This window comes from Myotis nattereri, assembly GCF_964212035.1.
Source record: "Myotis nattereri genome assembly, chromosome: 9".
Classification (NCBI taxonomy): domain Eukaryota; kingdom Metazoa; phylum Chordata; class Mammalia; order Chiroptera; family Vespertilionidae; genus Myotis; species Myotis nattereri.
Genome location: NC_138084.1, coordinates 38,517,503 through 38,536,162, shown reverse-complemented (window position 1 = coordinate 38,536,162; position 18,660 = coordinate 38,517,503).

Here is an 18,660-nt window from a genome sequence, read left to right as displayed (position 1 = left end):
TAAGAGAGGCAGTCCATTTGTATTCTGCTTAAATTCATCTTTAAATGACTTTGAAGTGGGTGATAATTTAACACATTATTATTATTTCTTTGAGATTTGAGGATGTGCCAGTTGCTAGCTTATTGCTACTGGGGAGACAACCAGTACCATGGTTACTGCTTTACTGGGGTCGCTGTAGCAAGTGTGCTAACCTCCCAGATTACTTACCCAGTGAGTGAGGTATGAGCAAAGAGTGGTGGGAATTCCTATCTTTCATCTGAGCAGGGAAAATCTGGGATAATGTCAAGAAAGGGGTGTCATGTAATAGACCTCGAAGAATGTTTCCTGAGTTTCTCCAGGCAGAGGTGGGCAGTGTGTGACCTGGGCTGTGGGAGCTGTGTAGCAGGCAAGCACCAGCTAGCCCTGAGAAGTGGCAAGTTGTCCAGCTGGGCCCCTATGGGGTGGTAGGCAGTAAAGTTGACAAGGATGAAAAACATGGTCCCAGCAGGTGGTGAGGTCTGGACTTTGTCTGAAAGCATGGAAGCCAATAATGGGCCTGAAGCAGGGGAAGGATGGTTGTTTCTGTGAGCTTACAGTCAGGGACCTTTGCCCTAGACCCTCCCAGCTTCCCAAACCCTAATCTGATGTGGAGAAAACCCAGTAAATGTTGGTATTGAGGGATGAGTGGCCAGGCCACACTTGAGAGCAGTGCTCTTCAACTGGAACAAGCTTAAGAATCGCCTGGGGATCTTGTTCAAATGCCGATTCTGATCTCTAGGTCAAGGGTGTGACCTGACATTCCGCATTTCTAACCTGTCCCTAGGTTGTGAGAGCCCTTCACTATCTATAACCAGGCTTTAGAACTGTAGTTTGCAAGCCTGGCTATGCCTCAGAATCGCCTGGGGGAGCTTTTAAACTCTTCCTATTAAGTATATTTGGGATACTTTTAACCAAGTTTCCCCAGGTGATGCTGATTTCCCCAGGTGAAGGCTGGGTGGGACTGGCTGTGGTGGACTCTTGGCGATGCTGTGGGAAGCAGTGACCGGGGGGCAAAGACACGGGGGGGGGGGGCGGGGAGGCCCCAGATAGGACCCTAGAAAGTCAATTAGGATAGAAGTGATGTGAGATAGTGGGGCACTGAGGCAGGAGGGACTCTAGAGAGAGAATCTGTAAGACAGGCGACTAGGGAGTAAGCCCTGTCAGTCTCTTGAACTGACTGCACAGGCCAAGGGAGGAGGGAAGAGCGATTCTGAAAGAATTCAGCTTTGGCCAGACCCGTGTAGCTCATTGAGTGTTGACCTATGAACAAGGAGGTCACAGTTAGATTTCTGGTCAGGGCACATGCCCAGGGGTGGGCTTGGTCCCCTGTGGGGGGTGTGCAGAAGGCAGCTAATCAATGATTCTCTTTCATCATTGATGCTTCTATCTCTCCCTTTCCCTTCCTCTCTGAAATCAATAAAAAAAAATATCTTTTTTTATAAAAGAGAGAGAATCCAGCTTTGGAGGAGGGATGGCATGCACTTAGGACTATAACAGCTGGGGTAAGATTTGAAGTTATTTTTTACCGGGCCATCAGAAAACTGTTTTCCTGAAATACAAATCTGCTCATGACACTTCTCTGCTTAAAATCCTCTGGTGGAGTCCCTATTGCAAAATATGAGAAGGAAGGGCTAATGTGAACACACTAGGAGGCATTTAAGCATTTATTAAGCTCCCAGTCGGGGCACCCCCATTCAAGAGGTGACACTCAGGGAAAAAATAAAGTGACACTGTCACCACTCGGTGTGTGCACAACCAGGCTGAAACATTTGGCAGCTTTGTGTTTTCCTGAGTCACTATTTTTTCCTGCTTCCTCCTTCTTCAGAACAGTTCCACTTTGTGTTTCCTGGCATCATTCTTGGGCTTCAATACTTGATGGTACCCTGAAAGCCAGGTCTGGTTCGACCTTGTGGATCTTCAGGAGATCCATTCTTGTCTCTCAGGCACCAGGTAAATAATCTTCTGAGAGGTGCTGTCCAAGAGCATCTGTTTAGCTTTAGACCCAGGTGGCCCCAAGAGTTCCAGGGGGCTGCTAACGCTCAGCTTTGTCTTTAGGAAATGTGTGATACCTGTTTCGTGCTTCTAGGTAATTCTTACTTTGGTGCTCCTTGGTAATTCTTACTTTCATTTCCTCTCTCTGTCGCATACACTGTTCTGCACACTGATAACTGAGCATTCATTGTGCACGATGCTTTGAATCGCCATGTTTCCTGTTGTATGGTAATCTTGGCCTCTGTAACACACCTGTAGAAAGAAAGTCTAGACACAGATGGAATAAGATTGCCTCTTTGAAAGGAGAAAGTATAACATCTTTGTATGGCATTCAGGGCTCTGCAAAGGCTGATGATAATTTAGCTCCCCAGCTGCATCTCCACGGTCCCCCATCTATCCTTTGTGCCTCTCTGCCTTTGCAAATATTACTTCCTCTTCCTGGAAGGCCCTTTGGTCTCTGCTCTGCCAGATGAACTAACTCTTATTAATCCTTCATATTAATGTAGATCAAACTCCTGAAACACCTCTCCTTCCCCCACCCCCACATCATGTTTACTCTGCTCTCTAGTACTGCATATGTATAGCATCAAATACAGATCTCTGTTGCAGTACTTAGGCACCTCATTTGCATATCTCTAGCCACACACCCTGCAAACTCAGAGCTGCTCTAGGGCTGCATCAGCCCTGCTGTGCAGCCTACACATGGCAGATGTTCAGGAAGAGTTGGTGACAGAAGGGAGCCTTGAGCTAGCTGGTTTTGCAATGCTTGCCTCAGTAAAGGGTTAAGGGCAGGTTATTTTGTGTAGGAGATGAGGGAGGGAATAAGACCAGAACATGAAAGACTGGGACAAGCCCAATGAGGAGTGGCCCACATGGCTGGAGTCACAGGGTGAGGTGGAGAGGGGACATCAGGAGAGGTGGGGCCACAGCCTGAGGCTGTGGATAGATCATAGAAGGCCTTGAAAGTTGAAGCAAAAGAATTTAAATTTTATCCCAATGAATTTTATCCATTTGAATAAGGAAAAGGCATGTGAAAGCTGTGCTTTGAGAAGGATTCAGGGTGGGGAAGGGCAGATTGGAGGGAGAGGGGAACTTCTTCTGAGAATGCACCTTTGGACTAACCCGCTGAAGTAGATTAAGACCTAAATCAAGGGAACAGCAGTAGAGATGGAGAAGAGGAAACAGAAGTGGGTGAGCTTGCCAAGAAATCCTGCAGGATTTGGTGACTGATTGGATTTGAGGGAGGGAGAAAAGAGTCAAATTGGACACTGACATTTTGTGCTAGTTTGCTGGGAAAAGAAGGAGGCAATTGTTAGCAGCATGAGAGCTTGGAGGGACATAGAAGAGGAAAGGCAAATGAGAGTGGCTGTGTCTCTGGAATCAGGAGGGAGCCATGGGTAGTTTCTTGCATTGCCCCTTATATTTTTACTCTGGAGAATGGTGAAGCCCAGAAGAAGGCTCGGCTGCTGGTGACAGAACCCGGGCCTCCTGGTCCTCTGGCCTTGGGCTCTTGCCTTTGGAGCACAGTGGGTTTGGCCAGAGAGAAGTTGCCAGAAGGTCCAGATGGAGATCCCATTAAGCAATGAAAAACGGGAAAGGCCAAGTTTGGGTGAATTTGGCCTTCAGGACAGCTAAGGCTGGAGTCTTATAGGCCAAGGACTCGGAGGGGAAGTGTCTGCTGGCAGCCAGTGCCAGGGTGGGTGTGAAGGCTCATGAGTCCTCCTTTCTGTCCTGTGGCCTGGCTGTACGTGGCCTGATGGAAGTGGGGAGAGCTTTTATGGTATCAGCACTCATACTTGTTAGTGCTCAGTGTGGAAGCATGTGTACTAAATCGTTTTTCTGGGACTGCACCCACCAACCTGTTAACGTAAAAAAAACCATTGAAACCTGTAAAGAATTTTTGTGAGTTTATTTGAGCCAAACTGTCGACATATGCCAGGAAGCAGAACCTCAACGAATTGAGATAATGCTCCAGAGAATGGTGGGGTTACATTTGTATTTATACATTGCAATCAAAGGAGGGACATAGGTGAGTTACATGAAATTCAATTAACATGATAGTGAAAGAATTTGTAGTATCTGTCCTCGCCCAGCACATTTGGTTGTGCCCCAGGGGCTCCAGAAAAAGGGAAGTTACAAGTTACCCAGACATTTCAAGGGTATGTTATCATAGATGCAAAAAGACACATAGGCTCAGTTAAGGTAAAGGTTGACCTTGTCAGTGAAGATATCGGCTTAGGACATGACTACCCACTATCACCTGTTTGTAGTTAAATATTTAATTTTCAGACCATCTTTTGTGGTTACTTTAGGTCTCTGAGTTTGCAAGACTGCCACGCAGGCCTCCCCTGAGCTTGTCAGGTTAGCATGTGGCTCCTTTCGTCTACAAATCTATCACTTCTATGGAAAAATGTATTCCAAGATCCAAACACCTTTTTTTTTTCTAGATAAACTTTAGGGACACATCCAGTCAGTCATGAGAAGTTGCCTGTGTAGTGTTGGAGTGGGGTCCATGGCAGCGGGGAGCCTATCTGGGGAAAGGCAACCAGCCCTGAGGACCTCCTCTACGCAGGGGCCTGGTGTAGGGCCAGGATCAGGGATCCAGATGACTGGTGGAGGGCCAAGGCTGTCAGATGAGGAGAGGACCTTATCTAGAATCTGTCCTGCTGCCCAGAGACTCAGTGGCCTGAGGCTGGATTTCCTCCCCCCTTCCCCTCCCTTCCACACCTCTCTGCCCAGCATCCTAGGATAAAGCTCTGCCTTTGCCAGGGCACGGTGTTCACCTCGGTTTGATAAGGCAGAGGTGGATTAATGCATTTAGATGAAAACATTTAGATTGTTGCCGGACATGTGGTGATTGCCAAATAAAAACAAAGACACGATAAATGCTGGGATTTGACTTTGAGCAAAAACTTGTTCTCTTTTCAACTATGTAACTAGGTCTGGCAAGTTTCTGCTTCATCTTGTTTTTCTTTTTTCTTTCTTTCTTGTTTTTTTTTGTTGTTGTTTTGTTTTGTTTTTTTTTTACTAAGACCAGAATGTATCTCACGAGCCTGCTCACCCATACTAAAGTATCAGGGATAGCCATAGAGTACAGACTTGAGATCTGGGTTGCCCATGGCTCAGGAAGGACTTATGCAGAGGAGAGTGGATGGAGGGGCTACTAACAAGTCTCCAGGAAGACTTCGTTAACCCAGGTGAAGCTACGGGGAATTGACCGGATCCTGGCCTCCCCCTTGGCCTCCAGCTGCTTCGATGATCCCAGGTGGCTCTGATTTGGGTACACAGGCACACCTGGTTTTATTGAGCTTTGCTTTGTTGTGCTTCACAGATGTTGCATTTTTGAAGGCAGACCCTTTGCCACCAAAAAAGTTATGACTAGCTTTAGTGCTATACTCCATTGTGATGGCTTGGAACCAAACCCACCTGTGTCTGTTTCCTGCTTGAGGACAGGCATAGGGAAGGAGGAGCTCCAAATCTCAGGTGGCTGTGCCTGCTTAGAGAGTGCCAGTGCCTGCTGGCCGCCGGGAGTGTGTTTAGTAGCGTAGTCAGAACTCCTGCTCTGACTCCTGAGTAAAGGCATGAATCTATAGTGACTTGTGAGCACAGATGGAATGTGCCAGTCAGATGTAGCTGGGCCTCTCAGCTGGGCAGGCACTACTGTGGCCTGGGGAGCCACTCCTGTGACTGTTCTGGGGTGTTCCAAGAGGTCTTAGCAGAATCCTCCTACCTGCTTCTGGCAGATAGGTCCAGGGAGCCCTGCCAGAAGGAGTCTTGGTTTGACAACCTGTGTGTGTGTGTGTGTGTGTGTGTGTGTGTGTGTGTGATGTAGGAGCCAAGTGGTGTGTTGTAGGGATTAAGCCGCAGCTCATTCTAGGAAGACTGCAAAGGGGTTACCTTTATTCCCTGCATGCATATGTGGCAACGCCTTTCTCTTCAGGGGCAAATTTCCTTTCCCCAACACAAGACCCCTTTCCCCTGAATCAGAGAGGTTTTCGCAGGAATAGCTGGCTCCAGCTGGACTGCTCCATGGAGACAACAGAGGTGCAGACAGGCCCCTCGGAAAGCTGCCTCCGGAGGGAAGGGTGGGGTGGGGCTTGGGCTTTGGTGGACTTTACAAAGGGTTTGCCTCATGAGATAGTAGTGTGATTCCCATTGTATGGAAGGGAAACAGGTGTCAGGGAAGTAAAGCCATTTTTTTAAGGTCCCAGTATGTTAGACTTAATTTATTGTCCAATCAGGGACGCTTTTGAGAGTGAAAGGAGGTGGACATATACTGAATTGGATGGGATCCTGGAATGACAGGAGTGTCCCAGGCACACTGGAACGTGTGGTATCAAACTCCACATTCAGTGAGGAACCAGGACAGGTAGGGGAGGTCGGACTGGTGAGAATGGATGGCAGTAGGGGGAGGGGTGAAGTTAGAACTTGAATGCGGGTGGGTAAGGCAGATTCTTCTAATTTAACAGTTTGCTAAAGCCAAGGAATAGTTTTTGGCTCTGACACCTGACCTTGGGTAGATGTCATGAAAAAGTTTTATTACCTAAGTTCTTCCTGCGATCAGCCAAGACATCTGGTTCTGTGATGCGAGGCTGCTCACCCGATAACAACAACCGCCACCCTGCATGTCCATCTAGGTTTTCTCTGGGCCGGCTCATTGGAACTCACAATGCCTCAGCTGGGATTACTGTCCTGCTCTGGAGAGAAGGAATCTGCCTCCTCCTGTCCCCCCACGCCCCCACTTCCAGCGTGGCAGGCAGCAGCTTTTCTCCACCATGAGGACTTGGCCTTCCTAGTCTCTGAGAACCATGATAGCTCTAGACCAGGGGTGGGAACCTTTTTTCTTTATTTCTTTTTTAAAATATATATTTATTGATTTCAGAGAGGAAGGGAGAGGGAGAGAGACAGAAACATCAATGATGAGAGAGAACCATTGATCAGCTGCCTCCTACACGTCCCTCACTGGGGATCAAGCCCACAGCCCGGGCATGTGCCCTTGACTGGAATTGAACTCAGGACCCTTCAGTCCACAGGCTAACGTTCTATCCACTGAGCCAAACCAGCTAGGGCGGGAACCTTTTTTCTGCCAAGGGCTACTTGGATATTTATAACATCATTCACTTAATATAATTCACTTAATATAAATTTATGCTGCTATGAAAAAGTTCCTAGATTTATTGAATTTCCAGTCCCGCCTGTGGTTGCCTTGTGAGGGCCAGACCAAATGATTTCGAGGGCCTTAGATGACCCATGGGCCTGACATTCCTACCGCTGCTCTAGAGCATGGACTTCGAATCAGAGAGGCCTCCATTTAAATCCCAACTTTACACATACTTGCTGTTGCTACTTTGAGCACGTGTCTACCTCTCTGAGCTTTAAGTTCCTCATCTGTCCAATGGGAACAGGCCTATTTTATTTTGTTTTGGTAACAATTAAATGAGATAATGCACAGAAAACGTTGGCTACAGTGCTTGGCATGTCTTAAATAGTCAATAAGTGGTATTATTATCATTATCATGCTATTCTCAGGAAGCCTGGGAAAAATGCTTTGTCAAGAGGAATGATTTATATCATCCAGACCTAAGCTTATAACTGAGGTTTCGGGGGGAGTAGCATTCTCTGGGCCCCCAGGTGTGACTCAAAGGATAGCCATGGTGGACATGAGCAGGAAATCCAGGAGGCAATAGTGCACGGCAGGGTGGGGAACAGCTTGGTTTCACATGGCCGGTCACCAAAGTTCAGCACAAGGGCAGCAAACAGAGTTCAGAGCCCGTGCCAGCTCGATGAGATGTGGCAGGGGTAAGTGCAAAGTCCTGCCTTTAGGCTCCAGAATCAATTGGTGTGAGTATCCTACCTGACCATGTGGAAAAGCCTATGTAAACTGGCTCAGCCTGGCTGCGTTACTGGAAGTCCTAGGTTTATACCTTGCTAGGGTCTCATCCCTTTCCCTGCACTGGCCAAGACTGGCCACACCTGGAGGTAGTACCCTGGACAGCACACTTTGGGAGCAGGTAGGGGAGGGACCTTAAATGCTGGAGTCCCTGCCCTGTAAGCTTGGGAAGGACCTGGGGACAGACAGGAAGACACCAGGCTGTGACTGTGATTTCATTCAGGTGCGTCAGGGAACTACCATGTTCTGTGTTGCTCAGAGGGCAGAGTTGAAGGTCCGTGGTGGTGATGGTCAAGGGTATAAAAGAGGAAGTAGGTTTGAGATGATGTAAGAAATTCCGAATAACTCAAGCTTATCCCTAGGGCCAGGCAGCTGTCGTAAGCAGTATTGACTAGAGGGAAATTTGTGAAATGCCAGGGGAGGCAGAGCTTGCTGAAAGGTTAAAGTGCTGCAGGATTTGGGTGAGGGGGAGGGGGGGAGGTTGTAATTGATGGCTTCTGAGCAGAGATGACTTGCAGCAACTGTAGGGCGGAATGAGGGTGGGAGGCAGGGGAAAGGAAGCCATAAAGCTGTGCAGAAGCTGCTCTGTCTTGAGTCACAGGCTTAGTCCCCACTTGGGAGCAGGGGTTGGGAGAGAGGAAAGGCTCTTTGTGGGCTGAAACAGGCTGTGATCCAAACAAGTGATTGTATGCATGTCTTCTCTGCTGATACCCACCTTCATCCAACCACCTGACTGGGGCATGAAGGTTCTTACAGACTCCCCCACCTTGAAGATTTTGAGAGCACCGCATCCTGGTACCCAGAGAACCAGGGCCATGTGGTCTGGGCCACTGGGCTCACAGCATCCAAGACACTGGGAATTCTGACTGTCTGCAGCCCGGGCCACAGAGCAAGCTTCCCACACCAAGAGGAGGTGGGAAGGGCTGTGGGCAGCAGGGCCTTATTCACATGGGCTGAGGTTTTGGGTGGGGTGCATGGATGGAGGATGCAGAGTGCTGTGGTTAAGCAACGTGGATGTCTGAGGGGCAGGCTATCCTGGCCTGGGTGGCAGGGAAGGGAGCCAGGGAAGGCAGTGGGAAGGGAGGCAATGGAAGCCCCAAGGTCAGAATAGGCCCACTGCATCTAGGGAAATGCTCACCCTTTTAGGAGCAGAGGTACTCTAAAGTCAATAGATTTGTGACCTTGTTTATTATTTCAGTCACCGAATGATTTTTGATCATCTCTGTGCTGAATACTGTGATGGTGGGAACATGAGAGGCATGAAACATGTCCCCTGCCTGGATGAAATTTAAGGACTGTACCCCTTACTCAAAACAGGCAGTGATAACTGTAGAGAAAACACAGCAAATACTGGGGCATCAGGTGGCTTTTGATATGTATCTTGAAGGAAAGGCAGGACCAGAAACATCCCATTCTATGGGGGTGAAGGGCATTTCTAGCAGAGGGAGCAGCGATGCCCAGGGAACGGCGTGGGGGTGGTAAATGATGGGGCATGTGTGGAAAACAGCCAGTGGTTTGGTTGGCTGGAACTGAGGAGTAAGTGAGGTCACATAGGGAGCCAGGGATTGAAGTGTTCATCTATTAAGTGCTCCCCATGCATCAAGCACTGAGCACAGAGCCTCTTAGGGCTTTAACTGAGGAGGAAACTGACTCTGGATAAGTGACTTTCCCATGGTTTCTTATTTGGTGATAATTTTGCACAGTCTACCCGGTCCCTAACCCTCATTCTTTCCACCCTATGTAGCCACATGCTGGGAGTCCAGATTATTTAGTTTTAAGTTTGCTGTGAGGATCAGCTCTTCATGTGGAGAAAGGAAGATGGTTGGTGTGCATGTGTCAGACAACATTAATCTTGGAGAAGCATTTGGTGGGCATGGCCAGACTGTTATAATGCACACCCAGCCCCAATAAATATATATGTATACACACATATGTGTGCTTAGAGCGTAAATCTTGAATTTAGTAGGAAGTTGCATTGTTGTTCATGGCATCATGGAAACTGTTACTCTCTGAGCACTGTAGGCAATTGCTGATTTCCTGGCAGAATTCCTCTATTTTCTTTCCCATTCAAGAAAGTATATTAGAATGGGGAAAGATAATAGGGAGTTCTTCTCTAATTTATACAAAAAGATTCTTGGCTTTAGCTACTTCATCATTAGTAACAAGTTACAACCCACTTCACCTGTTGGGGACCCCAGGGTGTCAGCCATGGAGGGATGGTAAGCAAGATGGTACCGTGGAGTGGGTGGGAAGGGTGAGGTGAGGGATGGGAGTCAGAGTAACCTGGGCAGTGACCCAGGCAGGGCTGTGGGGGTGGAGAGGAGCGGTCGGCAGAGTTCCCCAAGAGTTTGCCAATGCAATGGGAGCCTGCCAATGCAGGGATGTGGAGTGGGTGATGAGATACCTGTGTGAAAGGAAAGTATTGTTTTTACAGGGACATGTTTAGGCTCTGAGCAAGTGGGTACTGGTGGTGGCCGCCTGCTGAAGTTGGGGTTCTTTCTGATCCTGTGCCCTTAGAGAGCCAGCCCATTCTTATTGTTGAACAGGTCTGCCCAGGGCCCCATCCTCTGTCCAACCCTCCTGGAGCTCAACCCAGACCCAGCCCTTGCTTCTGTCCTCAGGGTGGCCCTGGGTGCTCCAGGCTTCCTCCTGGGAAAGTTTCCCTCAGCCCAGAGAGCAAGCCTAAGACCATCCTGGGAAGCTGGGGGGAGGGGCTCCCTAGTTAGTATTTGGGCTGCAGTGACTCAGGGGACTTCAGGTGGGACAAAGCTCTACCTCCATGTCCTGCCTACTAATCATGAGCACTTTGGAAACTCAAGAGCTACTTCAGGGTCACAAATCCAGCCCTCAAATGTCGTGATTAAGTATAATTGAAAGAGAATTTTAAATGAACCTAGTGCCAGTTGAATGACGAATGGTGTTCATGGGAAAGACCCTGCCGGAGACGCATCTCACGGCATCTCGGTTACACACCGAGTGTGGAAACCTTCCCTCAGTAACTCCGGGTGTTCTGTATGTGCGATGCCCACTAGGAGCAATTGGGCTTCTCTGAGTCACAAGTACAATAAGGCTGTCAGGCTGTCGTCTCTCCAGGCCACCTCTGAGTTCAGTAGGCCGCCTGAGGCCAGACTCCTCCTGCTCCAGGCTGCAGCCTTTCACACATGTCAGGATCTGGCCTGCCTCTCCCCAGCCCCTAGAGCCCAGCCTCAGCTCCATCCTTCACCTTTGGAGTCTCTCCTGTCATCTCCCCAGCTATGATTTCTCTGCCAGGGGCCTGTGCTCGGACGGGCCTTGATCATCATGAACTCTGCTCACTGTCCCTAAGCTGGGTGCCTGGGGAGACTGGTAGGGTGACTGAGGAGCAGGCTGTAAGAGCCTGGTGCCCAACCTTCCTGGCAGACACTAGAGAGAGATGGTGTCTCACTCTGCTAGAGAGAGATAGGAAACTCAGAGCTTGTGCACAGTGGTTGTCCCCCCAGATCTACCTAATTGGGAAGCCAGCTGCAAGGGATTTGGCAACTTCTCAAAATCATATATTTTCCCCGGATCTCAACATTTAGGCCCTGATAAGGGGTCTTGGTCTTGGCTAAATCCACCTTCTGGAATAGTGCAGTTAGGGCCCTATCCTCCGAGAGAGAAGGGGCCCATGTTGCTTATTTACTGGCCAGGCCCTGAGTGAGTCCTTGACTGTCATCTCTCTCCTAACCTTCTGACCAGCCCTGTGTGGGGCAGGTGCTCTTATCTCCATTACATAGTAACCTGAGAGGTTAATATGTATTATCCAAGGTCAAACACTAACCCAGCTCCAAGTAGTAGAGCCAGGATTTAGACCCAAGTCGGTCTGACTCCAAAGCTTGGACTCTTTCCACTGCATCCTGCTCCTCTCCTGCAGGGGATTGAATGAGAAAGGAGTCACAGAAGGCTTGGGGTGGACTGGGCTGGGTGTGGGGACTCTGGTATCAGTACTGCCTTCCCCTCCTATGGCTCTTTTGAATCACACAGATGTCTCCACCTTTCACTTGGAGTGTGAGGAACTATGGGAGTTCTCCTATGGGAAAATAATGGCCCAGGTTTATGGACAAAAAGAGGTGAGAAAAGGGAGAGAGGCCCCCAGGAGATTCGGCAGAGGTTTTCATCCTCTGGGGTCAGGCTGACAGACTTCCAGGAGCAAGAGCTCTGGGCCCCTCAGGGAGGGGAGACCTGGAGCAGTGTAATCACCCAGCCAGCCTCTCTTTGATCTGCAGGAGTTTGTGTACAAATGGGGGATTCCTGGGTCACTTTTCCTGGGAAAGTCCCTCAACCTCACTCTGGCCTAAGTGCTCTTAGGGGAGGGAAGTGATCCCAGGTGGCAAGTGTCTTATGACTGGTGAGCTGAGGGTAGGGGCCCAGCCCTGCCCGCCCCTCCCTCCCCCAGCATACACTGGAGTTGCTGACTTGGCTTGAAGAGAAGAGGGCTGGGCCCAGGGCTCTTGGCTCCTTGAATGCAGTTTGACAGCTGGTCGTGTCGAGGGGCCCTGGGGTCTCGCCCTTGCAGCTGCCAAGTCTGGCCTTGCTAAGTGATCTTGCTTCCCAGGTACAACTGTCTCAGAGCTGACTTACAAAGAAAATAAAGGACTCTCAGGTAGTGGCCTTACCGGGGTGTTAGGGTTTGAAGATGTGAAGCAAGGTCTCCCTAAGCTAAGAGGAAGGGGCACCCGTGGGTGAGAACAGAGGCCATGGCTCTGGGGAGGACTGTACCTTCTTCCGATGGTCTCGCCGAGTGTTCAAGATCACGGGGCATGTGTTAGCTTGCTGGGAATGCCGTAACCAAGTACCGCAGACTGGGTGGATTAAAGAACAGAAATTTATCTTCTCACAAGTCTGAAGGCTAGAAATCCAAGATCAAGGTGTTGGCAGGTTTGGTTCTTTTCTGAGGCCCTTCTCCTTGGCTTCTCGATAGCCATCTACTCCTTGTGCCTTCCCAAAGTCTTCCCTCTGTACCCATCTGTGTCCTTATGAGGACAGCAGTCATATTGGATTAGGGCCCACCCTAATGACCTCATTTTCACTTAATTACCCCTTTAAAAATCTTATTTCTAAACTAGAGGCCCAGTGCACAAATTCATGCACAGGTGGGGTCCAGCTGGCCCGGCCCCAATCGGGGTGGATCTAGGTGGGAGGAAGAGACGGCAGGAGGTTGGCTGGCAGGTCATCTGGGGGAAGAGGCCACAGGTGATTGGCTGGTGGGGGGGGGGGGATGACTGGGGGCGTGGCCAGCCGTGGGGAGGGGCTGTGGGCAGTGGGCCAGCCTGCTCCACCCCTAAATGGGGTGGGGATCCAATTGGGGGTCAGCAGCCATGGGAGGGGTCGTGGGAGGTTGACCAGCCAGCCCCACCCCAGATTGGTTTGGGGGGGGGGGTGATTGGGGGTGGAGCTGGCTGGGAGGAGGGGCTGCAGGCCGATCAGGTTAGTGGGGGCTGATTGGGAGTGGGGCCAGCCATGGGGAGGGGCTGTGGGCAGTGGGCCGGCTGGCTCCATCCCCAAATGGGGTGGGGAGGGCCGATCGGGGGCAGGGCCGGCTGGGGGGAGGGGCCGCGGGAGGTTGGTCGAACAGCCCCACCCCCAGATCAGGCTGGTTCACTGACCACAGTGGGCGTCATAGCGGCCAGTCGTTCTGGTCATTACAGGCTTTTTATATATATAGACACGGTCATATTCTGAGGTACTGGGGGTTAGGACTTCAACATATGACTTTGGGGAAGGGGGACATAATTTAGCCCATAACAGGATATTTCCAAAACCCTCATTGGGCAAGGCTCAGTGTCATGGTGAGGGATGGAGAGGCACTCACTGCTGGTCCTGCCAAGGGAGGACGGGGCCCCAGCCCTGCCAGTGGAGGAGGCTTGACTGGCCTTGTCCAAAGGCTCAGCCCAGGGAAGTCCAGGCAGAGCTGGTCCCCTGTAGCCTGGGCTGTCAGCAGTGGGTTCTGTGTGGTGTCTTCATCTGGTTCCCATGTGCTCCTCAACCCTCCAGTGGAGACAGAGGTGCTAATACCCTGCTAACAACATCCAGCCCAGGCCCACAGAGGAAGCCCCCTTCTCTAACCGAGGCAGGAGCCAGGCTGCTGTTGCCAGTGCACACAGCCTGCCTGTCTTTAAGGAAATTCTTTGGTCTCCTACTGGTTTAAACTTTTTTTTTAAATATATTTTATTGATTTTTTACAGAGAGGAGTGGAGAGGAATAGACAGTTAGAAACATTGATGAGAGAGAAACATCAATCAGCTGCCTCCTACACTCGCCCCACTGGGGATGTTCCCACAACCAGGGTACATGCCCTTGACCGGAATCGAACCTGGGACCCTTCAGTCCGCAGGCCGACGCTCTATCCACTGAGCCAAACCGGTTAGGGCTAAATATTTTTTTTTAATTCAAAAGAAAAAACTATTTCATTGATTCAAAATTAAAATGTTTAGCAAATGTTGAAATGAATATTCAAAATACAGACTAAATTTTGATGAATTCAGTTAGCATTTGCCTAGAGCCGTGGTTGGCAAACTGCGGCTCGCGAGCCACATGCGGCTCTTTGGCCCCTTGAGTGTGGCTCTTCCTAAGCCTTAGGAATACCCTAATTAAGTTAATAACAATGTACCTACCTATATAGTTTAAGTTTAAAAAATTTGGCTCTCAAAAGAAATTTCAATCGTCGTACTGTTGATATTTGGCTCTGTTGACTAATGAGTTTGCCGACCACTGGCCTAGAGCCTGCTAAGTTGCGGAGCCTGTGCTCCTCCCCAGGTAGCTTGGGAGGCTTGTAGGAGGTAGCTAGCTGCAGGCTAAGGTTATGCAGGAGGCACCTGAACACTCTAGACCAGCGGTTGCCTACCTTTAAGACCTCATGGACCACCAGTGGTCTGCGAACCACCGATTGGCAACCGCTGCTCTAGATGATAGAGAAGATTTTCCAATTCAGATCTCTTTTTTTTCTTGTCACTTAGCATTCTAAAATAATAGGAGGAGGAGAAATGCCTGGTTTTATCATCTGTCAGGGGCAGTTACATCCTCTTCTGTTGGTCCTTTGGGAGCATAATTGCATTCATCTATTATGTGTCTTGCTCATGCCAGGCCCAAGCACAGCCAAGTTCTTCATATGGTAGAGCTGCCTCCACTCCGAGTATCAGGCTGGAGAGAGTGAGACTGGAGAGGCTGCTATGGACAACTCCCTACCCTGATTTCAGGAAGCTGACCTCCCCCACCCCCTCCCTTCTCCCTTTTCTCACCACTCAGAGACACACACCTTGAACATTTTGTGCCAGCCAACATTTACCAAGCGTGCACCTGTGTCAGGTTCGCTGCAGGGCTCTGAGGATAGAAGGGTGACTAGCACATACTCCTTGCTCTCAAGCTTCTTAATTTAGGAGGGGAGACAGATAGATCGAGGAATCGTATAAACAGCATGTAAGTGAGATGATAAAGGTGGGTGCCAGGTATGGCAGGAACAGAGTGGAGGCATTCAGCACTCAAGCACTGGGGGTAGTGGTGTCAGGAAAGGTTTCCTGGGGTTGGCGCATGTGTTAGAAAGCCTTAGAATGGGTAGAACTTGATAGTATAAATGGATAAAAGCATCCTAAACAAAGGAAATAGAGAAAACGGGAAAATCTTTCTGGATTTAGGGATGAGGCAGCGGCCCATCGTGACTGGACCTGAGAGCGAGGCGAGATGTGCGCTGGGAGTGTGGGCCTGTTGGAGAAGTTTGGTGGCCAAGCTCCAGAAGACAGCTTTGTTCCTAAAATGGTGGGAGCCATGGGAGGTTTGGGGGCAGAGTAATGATGTCACGAGCTTTACGGAACTTATCCTGTCTGCACTGGGAAAGAGGTGGTCGAGGAAGAGTCAGCTAGAAGTAAGAAGCCAAGAGGAGGCAGCTTTGGCGGTCCAGGTGAGAGGCGGTGGGGCTGAAGGATGGGAGATGAGAGTTTGGTTAGATATTAGGACCTTCAGGGAGTCGGAATGGCACTGTAGGAAGATCACCACATGAGTCATCAGGAATTTAGGTTCAAATCTCAGTTCTGCTGGTCCCTAGCAAGGGAAGGTGGGGTCCTGTGACTCCCTCTGGAAAATCCAGGCTCCCTAAGTGGTATGTGTGAATGTTTAATCTTTTACTGAAAAAAAAAATCAAGCCTATACAAAAGTAGAAGGAAGGTATAGCGAATCTCCTTACCCATTACCCAGCTCTAATGGACTCCTGGCTGGTTATATTTTTTAGGTGGTGGTTTTGACCTGAAACTTCTTGGAAGTAGTTGGGTTGAGGCTATATTTGAAGCATTTCTTTGAATTTGTCTATCTTCAGGTTGAGGAAGTGAAATGACTCGATGTCCATTTGTTCCTCCCTGGAGGTAAATCTGTGTGTGTGTGTGTGTGTGAGAGAGAGAGAGAGAGAGAGAGAGAGAGAGAGAGAGAGAGAGAGAGAGAGAGAAAGAGAGAGAGAGAGAGGAGGATGGTGGGAGCTTTCTTTGAAGGGTGTGTTCTTTCTTTGAAGGGGTTGTGAGACACACTGCGGCAGGCTCCTGTCAGGGGGTAGGTTCTCTCTGCCGTGGGGCCTGCAGGTGTGGACAGCAGAGAATAAGAGGTAAAGACTGCTTGGGGCGGTTTGCAGGATCAGAGACTCCTCCTTATCTGTTCATTGACATGTACTTGTGGCCTGAGAGCCTGATTCATGCTGACCAAACCGACAAGGCTAATCTATAAACCAGGCACCAGTGGACTAATTCACTTTGGCAGGCGTTGTCCAGTGGCCACAACACAAACGCCTGCCCTCCCAGCCCTCCTTCCTGGCATTACCCTACCTGGGAAAGTGAATTACAGGGTCATGTGCAGGTTGCTGGGGAGCCGGGCTCCCAGACAGAGGCGCCGCATGGCTGGGTAGGGCTGTCACTCAGGATGCTGTGGGGGCCTCCTTGCTAGTGATCAGGAATTGACTCCCAGAGATTCCTTCTTGGTCACCAATGTGTCAAATAGAGCAACAGTGACCAGTTTTTCTCCTCCTCCTCCTCCTCCTCCTCCTCCTCCTCCTCCTCCTCCTCCTTCTTCTTCTTTGTTTATCCTCATCCGAGGATATTTTTCTGTTGATCTTTTTAGAGAGAGTGGGAGAGGGGAAGACAGAGAGAAACATCCATGTGAGAGAACCACATCAATTGGTTGCCTCCTGCACACGCCCTGACTAGGATCTGGGCTGGAGCCTGCAACCAAGGCACGTGCCATTGACCGGAATTGAACTCTGGACCCTTTGGTCTGCAGGCCGATGCTCTATCCATTGAGCAAAACTGGCTAGGGCAACCACTTCTTCTTTTACTGATAGTGACACAGATTTGGTGGGGGATGTGGTAATTATTTATACCCCTTCAATGCCCTCTGAGTTTGGCACCAATTAAAAAATAAGACGGGGGGAATGATGGGGGGAGAAGAAGACATATGTAATATCTTAATAAAAAAAGTAAAATGAAAAAAAAAAAAAAAAGACTGGGAGTCAGAGACCAAAATATCTGTTCTAGGGCTATAAAGGTGTTCGAGAACATGGCCAGTAGGGTTCCCAATGCATCTCTTCGCTGAGTTAGCATACCCATCTCTATCCGGGACCTGGGTGAATGCAGGCCTCCTCCTGGCAAGGCAGCTCCGGAGAAAGAGAGAGAAGGATGGCTGGGCTGCACATGCTCAGTTCCTTCTCTCATGCCCACCAATCAGATACTTAGCTGCCCCTAGGTGAGGAGGCCCTGGACAGAGAGGATGTCAGTGTCCTCCCATTGGGTATCCCCAGGGCACCGCGAAACAAATGAAATGGAGGTGTGAGCATGGGTCGTGGGTCTAAGCAGTTCTGTCGGACAGGTAGGGTGGGGATGCCGTCATAGAGGAAGGAGAATCATCTGGACCTTGAAAAAATTAGTTCTGATGGATGGAGACCAGAGAAGAGACCTTTAGCTTGAGGAGGCAGCATGAAGAAAGCACAGCAAAATGAGAAGGCACTCCTGTGGTTGGCTTAGCAGAAACTCAGAAGAACATGGTTGGAGGTAGCCAGGCTTGGTGAGAAAGTGCTGTGTAGTGATTAAGAACATGACCTTAGAGCCAGATCGTCTGGATTCAAATCCCATCTCTACTTCTTCCCGGATGTGTGATTTGACTAAGTTACTTAATATCTCCAAGCTTCAGTTTCCTTGTCTGTAAAATTTGTCTGTAAAATATCAGTTAAGAATATTGGCCTGTGAGATACATATAAACACGTGACTCGGTGCAGGGAGAGTGCTGAATAAACGACAGCCGTTGTTATTACCACCGTGAGTCCAGGACAGTTTGGGGACAGCCCATTTAGCTAAGAGATGCCTTGAATGCCACGTCATGAGCCGGGACTGCAGTGGGAGGGTCCAGGTGTTGCTCAGGTGAGAGGAGGCCTCAATGCCTAGGCTCTGAATACTTGAACTCAGGCTGGGCAGCTGGAGTGGAGAGAGTGAGATGGAGAAGAGCGTCCTTGCAGGAGCCGTTCACAGGGACTTGTCAGCTGTCGGAAGGTGAGGGAGGGGTCACAGGGGATGCAGGGCAGAGTTCAAGGCCATAGGAGCTACCAAGCCAGGGCAGGACCATGCTGAGAGTTTCTGAGAATGCTGCATCTCGGGGGCTGCTAGGAAGTAGTCAGTGAGCTGATGAGTATTTGGATATTTTGGTCTAGAGCTCACCAAAGCAGTGTAGTTTTATGAATCGTGAACATGGAGATGAAATATGGATGGTCCAGGGTGAGA